Below are 5,945 nucleotides of genomic sequence, written 5' to 3' on the forward strand. Positions count from 1 at the left end.
ATGAATATATATATCCTATTCTCGCATATTTTCTGACAAATTCTACAGGAAGAAGAGTACCGCAGAAGAATGGAGAAGAAACAAATTGTCAAAGAATTAAGCAAAGAATTCAATAGGTGCAACCACGAATTCACAAGTCATAACCGTGGAGTTTTACATGTGGGAATTACAAAAGATAACATTGGGAGAAGTTGCATAATCTTACACCTGTCAAGTGTTGAAATCCACGGGTGTCACCGCCACTTTCATACTCACACCCGTCAACTATGGGCATCAAGAAAGAAGTTGTATAATTCCACACCCGTCAAGTGTTGAAATCCACGGGTGTCACCGCTGCTTTCATACTCACACCTGTCAACCATGGGCATCAAGAAAGAAGTTGCAAAATTTACGGGTGCGACGACCATTGTTATACTCTCACCCGTCAAGTAGGTCACGGATGTGAGCACTACTTCAAGGAATGCATTCGTAGAGTGGAGACACTACATTTTTCTTTAAATAGAAACATCACTTTGCTTACAAATTATCCAATAATTTAGAAGACAAAGTGCTAATCTTGTTCTATTCTCTTTTCTTTCCCTTGTAGTAATAATATTTCTCCAAGTCTTTCAATATTTCTAGTTTCTTAAATTCATATTTTCTCTTTTCTAACTCCATAATGGAGTAATCGCTTTTTGTTGGGGTAGTTGAAGAAACTTGGTGTAATGTTATATTATCTTATTTTAGTTATTCCTCGTCTTGATATTATTTAAGTGTCACACTTTGTGTTGGAATGATATGTTCTACTAATCATTATCGTTACTTAGTATATTTTGTGTTATGATTATAGTTATATTAATTTGTACTTCTAATAAGGAGGGAAATTAATATACTATAATAATCACATAAAATATATATGTAATAATAATTTTTAGTCATCTATTAGTCCAAATCTTTGAACTTGCTTCTTTTAATCCTAATTCTCACGGAGGAATTATTTCAAGTTAGTTCTTAGGTTTAAATCTTTATCTTATTTCTTTCCGTCCTAATTCTCACGGAGGGACTGTCACGACCCAACCCCGTAGGCCGCGACTAGTGCCCGTGCTGGACACCCAAACGTACCCGATACCCAAATTAGCATATTATCAGAATAATAATATAATAATAACATTAGTGGATGCTACAGAATTTAGCCGAAGAGCAGACTTGGCACACAGAAGCCGATAAGGCTATCATAAAACAAAACATCCTAAACATATGTACAGAACCCACACAGATGTATCCACAGACCTCTACAGAACATATCATAATCATAAGACGGGACAGGGCCCCGTCATACCCTGAACAAAGTACATATCCAGATAGCAGTGACAGACTGTACCAAAAGATGGGCTCTGTAGAAGAGAGCGCCCCAAAATAGCAGAAATGGGATCCTAAACGTGTGGATCAGCAAACCTGTCGTCTGTACCTGCGCGGCATGAAAACGCAGCCCCCGAAGAAAGGGGGTCAGTACGAAATATGTACTGAATATGCAAAGCGGAATCACAGAAGTCAAATCATAATGGTTACAGAAAATGAGTACAGAATCCAGAGTGTCAAATGCATATTTCCAAAACAGACAGAATGCGTACAGAAACATATGTCATATCATATCATATCCGGTCCCTGCCACGGGACTCGGCAGACAGAATGTGGCCACCCTCCCGACGCTGGTGCCACTATACAGAGGAATCAGAAAAAGGGGCGTGGCCCCGTATCATATAATGTCATATCAAAATGGCCATAACAGATCAGATCAGAATAGGCGGACATGGCACATCATACTCCACAGACCCATGTACGCGTATACCTGCCCCCTCACATCGGGACGCGGCGAACAATGCAGAGAATTACGCTTGACAACATATCCTGGCCCGGGCTCAGTGTGGGAAACATTGGGACATCCACGAATGGAGTAGTGAGAGACTAATGCAATTTAAAAATATCATAAGTATTTTCAAAGACTCGATGAGGCGTAGCAAAGACAAACAAATCAAATGGAGTCGGACGGAATCAGAATTAATACAATTCGGATATCATAATAATTTACATAAATATAACTTTACTGAAGTCATTCCGAGTGTCAAAATAATTTATAATATTTAACAGAATATTTAAAATAATATTCGTTAAGCGATTAGTAGGGTAATTAAAACATTTCTTTCAAAAATCGCTTAAAAAGGAAGCTTTAACACATTAGGGGCAAAACCGTAAATAGTGGGCCCGCCTCAGAACAAATAAGGCGGCGGGCTCAAATTGTGCCCTCTAAACATATAATATCATCTACGAAGGTTATACAAACATTCTATGACTTTCTGAGTAATTTAGAGCACAATTGCATAATTTCAGAAAAAGCGTATCAAAATGGTTCAATTCTACTGAAGGAAAAACTGAAATTTTGTCTTGCGGATTCCGAGGGCCAAGAGGTCCTTCGAGGCCCGGATCCGACCCTAACACACTAGGGGCATGCCAAGGGAAGAATAGGGTTTGCTTTACATACCTTTTACGCACTTTACGCCTTTCCAAGTTCACTTCCCGTTTCGTCCAAAATCTACAATTGGTCACAATTACCAAATATCAACTTCAAGCCTTTAAGAATTCAATCTTAATTCATACTTGTCTACGGAAATTTGGGCAGCATCTCCCCTATACATATAGCATCCCTAGAATTTAACGCGGCCAAAATAATTCAACAACAACCCAACAACAACACCAACAACAACAACAATCACTCCACAACACAATATAGCATAACTAGTCCTCTTTCCAACATAGTGCAATAACTTTCATTCCAACTTCACATTTCCAAACCAATCTCAATGTTTTTACATTCATTACTAATCAAGATCATTACAATATAATTCGGAAGCATTTCATATCATTTCTTCAAAATATTCACAAGATATACAAAATATACAAACTTTCCACCAAAGTCATAATTCATCCAAAACTTCTAATATTCAACCTACATATCCATAACATATTTCCATCTTCGAATTTCATCAACCATAATCATAATTCACATCTTAACAACTTCATTTCCATAATATCACAAAATCATTCTAAAGTGACATAATCTTCTACATTCCAACTTCAACCAAAATTCATTCAACTTTAATTCCCAATATAATTTTCACCATAACCACAACTAGAATACAACATAAAATTCAACTCATATATGTATACAACATATATACACCCATGGCTACATATATATATATACATACCCACTTTGCAAACTTCCTTATTTCCATAATTTCTACTCATTTCCACATACCACAACATAAACAAACCTTCATAACATAAGAAAAAGGAATTGATTCTTACCTTTTTCTACAAACTCCTTCACTTGAACAAGTTGTCAACTTGAAGAAATAAGTGCTCCTTCTTCCAAAACAATTACACCAAGTTGTAAAGGACCATTAAATTAGTAGGAATACCACAAGAAAATAATTTTAGAGGCAAGATTTTGAGGGGTGATTTTCCTATGGCCAAACCCGAAATGGCCTTATTTTTGCTCTTCTTTGTGTTTTGTTCTTGGTTCTTGAAGTTTCTAATGAATAAATAATGCATATATGGCCCCTTATATTAATTTGGCACATGGAAATTAATCAATTTGGTGGGCTTGGACCAGGTATGGCCGGCCACCCTCTCACCTTGGGCCTAAATTTTTCTTTTCATTTTTTTTGGGCCAACCCGGTTGGTCCCGAGTTGGGCCTAGCCCACTGACCTTTCGACCTTAAAACGTCCATATCTCCTTGTACCGACGTCACCTGGGAACTCACGACCTATGGATGGAAAGCTAATTCAATTATCTACAACTTCTATTTCTTGGTATATTTCCAAATTCCAAACTTATAATACCGATTTTGCCCCCCAAAGTCAGGTCACCCGAAAACGTTTTCTTAAAAAAACTCGTTTGGAGGACTTCCACTTTGATTTGGCCCAAGGGTCCTTCTTGAGTTGTGTTTAACTTCACATATGTGATTCATATAATTTGTCACATGTCCCAAAAAAAAATCTTTACGTGTGGGCCCCACCTCAACTTACAATTAATCCGACGTTCAAAAATACGGGATGTAACAGGGACATTCTCAAATAAGTTTATTGATTTGAGGGATCTCTATCTTATATCTTTCAATTCTAATTCTCGCGGAGGGATTGTTTCAAATAAGTTTATTGATTTAAGAACTAATCGCAAGAGGTCTTTATTCCTCATAACACAAATCAAGTCTAGGAACTATTTCTACTATTTTGTGGAATTTACTAAAAATGAGTTTTATTGTCATATATGCACTAAGTGGATTCAACGACTCCCAACTCTTTCTTTTAAGATAATCTTTTGAAAGTTGTTTCTTTTGTTAAAGTAATTTACAAATTTAAGTCACTACTCTCCTTTCATCAATCTGATTCTCTCAAATAGCAGCAAAAATACTACAAGTCTGTAGCATAGATTTTTCAATCTCTGTGGGACGATATCTTAAACTATATTAGAATTTGACAGAATACGAGCCAAAATTCCTATGCACTTTGGCCTCGTCAATTTCGTTGCCCCTGATGTTCTTGTCGATGATGATGCTTGGTTCTAGAGACCTACTAAATTATAAATTTTTACCAATGAGTTCGATTTATTTCTTTTTTTCTTTCTAATTATTGATGTGACTTAATTTTGGGCCTTTTTTTTTCATCATTTTTAATTCTTGTTTTGGAGCCGAATGTAATCATCGAAAGATAATAGAAGATTTCTGGAAAGTAGCTAGTGCCAATTAATTATAGGTGACAAAAAAGTTTTAAAATTGAGTAGAGGTAACTCAAGTTTTAAATATTGAGTAGAGGTGATAAATTTGAATTAGTGATTAAGGACTTTTGACCATTTTCCAAATTGCCCAACAGTTTTATTTTTTACACTTTATCCCAACTTAATAAAACTCTAATTACCTAAAATTGGTGGGGAAAAAAATCCTAAAAATCTCACCAGCTCCCCCCCCCCCCCCCCCCTTTCCCCCCAACCCAGCAGAAAAGAAATTAAAAAAAGTTTTGAAATTGCTTTTTTTGTTCTTTTGCACCACCCACCCTCTGTGACCCAACACCCCACCACCACCCACCCTCCAAAAAAAAATTAATTTTGGTTTTTTAAAATACGTTTTGAAAAGTTTTTGCCCCCCCCCCCCCCTCCAAAAAACAAATCTTGAAAGGAATTTTTGATTTTTTTTTTGTTTCTTACTCCACCCACCCCCTCCTCCTCTTTTGCTGCTGCTGCTGCTTTCTTCTTTTATTTAGAAAAAAATTGCTCAAGAAAAAAAGAACTCACCATATTTACGTTATTTTTGGACCGGATTTCATTCGTGTAGCACTGAGCATTACTTCATTGGTTATTTCCGCTCATTTGGTAAGTAAAACGATGTTATTTTATTTCAATTATTCATCTGGGTATAGCTGCTGATTTTCAACAATTTGCAGTAGCAGTTACAGTTATTGCAACAAGTGTTAAAGATGTTGTATAAGAGCTTCTAAATTTATTGCAACAGCTGTTGTAAATAACAAAAATTACATAATGTTCATTATCCACCATAATCTACCAAGAACATAAAATACAAACTTATAAATAATTGTTCGTCAACCCCCCTTAGGGCTTCAAAAGTACAAATTAAACATAATTGTCTAACGACCCTAGACAACATAATTTTCAAACTTGATTTCCTTTGTTTATCACTAAATATGGATGATCAATTTGATGGTATTCGGTTGTCTCTGGTTCATCCAACAGCTGTAAAATATATCCAAAAACTAATGTAGTTGTTGCAGTTTACTTGTTGCAACAAGTCAGTGAGTTGTTGGAAAGAGTAGAAGTTGTCCAACAGCTTTCACAGTTGTTGCAACAAGTAGGCTAAATTATTTATATACATTTTAGCAGTTGTTGCAACAGA

General features: G+C 36.0%; 1 long non-coding RNA gene across 1 annotated transcript; it reads right to left on the bottom strand.

Annotated features, from left to right (window-relative positions):
* Positions 1–1,068: 1,068 nt before the first annotated feature.
* On the bottom strand, positions 1,069–3,686 carry LOC132605068 (uncharacterized). Its single transcript, XR_009569009.1, has 3 exons — positions 3,346–3,686; positions 2,519–2,569; positions 1,069–1,447 (listed from the first exon to the last, which is right to left on the bottom strand). It is a non-coding gene; the product is annotated as an uncharacterized LOC132605068 (long non-coding RNA).
* Positions 3,687–5,945: the final 2,259 nt, after the last annotated feature.

This window comes from Lycium barbarum, chromosome 8 (assembly GCF_019175385.1).
Source record: "Lycium barbarum isolate Lr01 chromosome 8, ASM1917538v2, whole genome shotgun sequence".
Lineage (NCBI taxonomy): Eukaryota > Viridiplantae > Streptophyta > Magnoliopsida > Solanales > Solanaceae > Lycium > Lycium barbarum.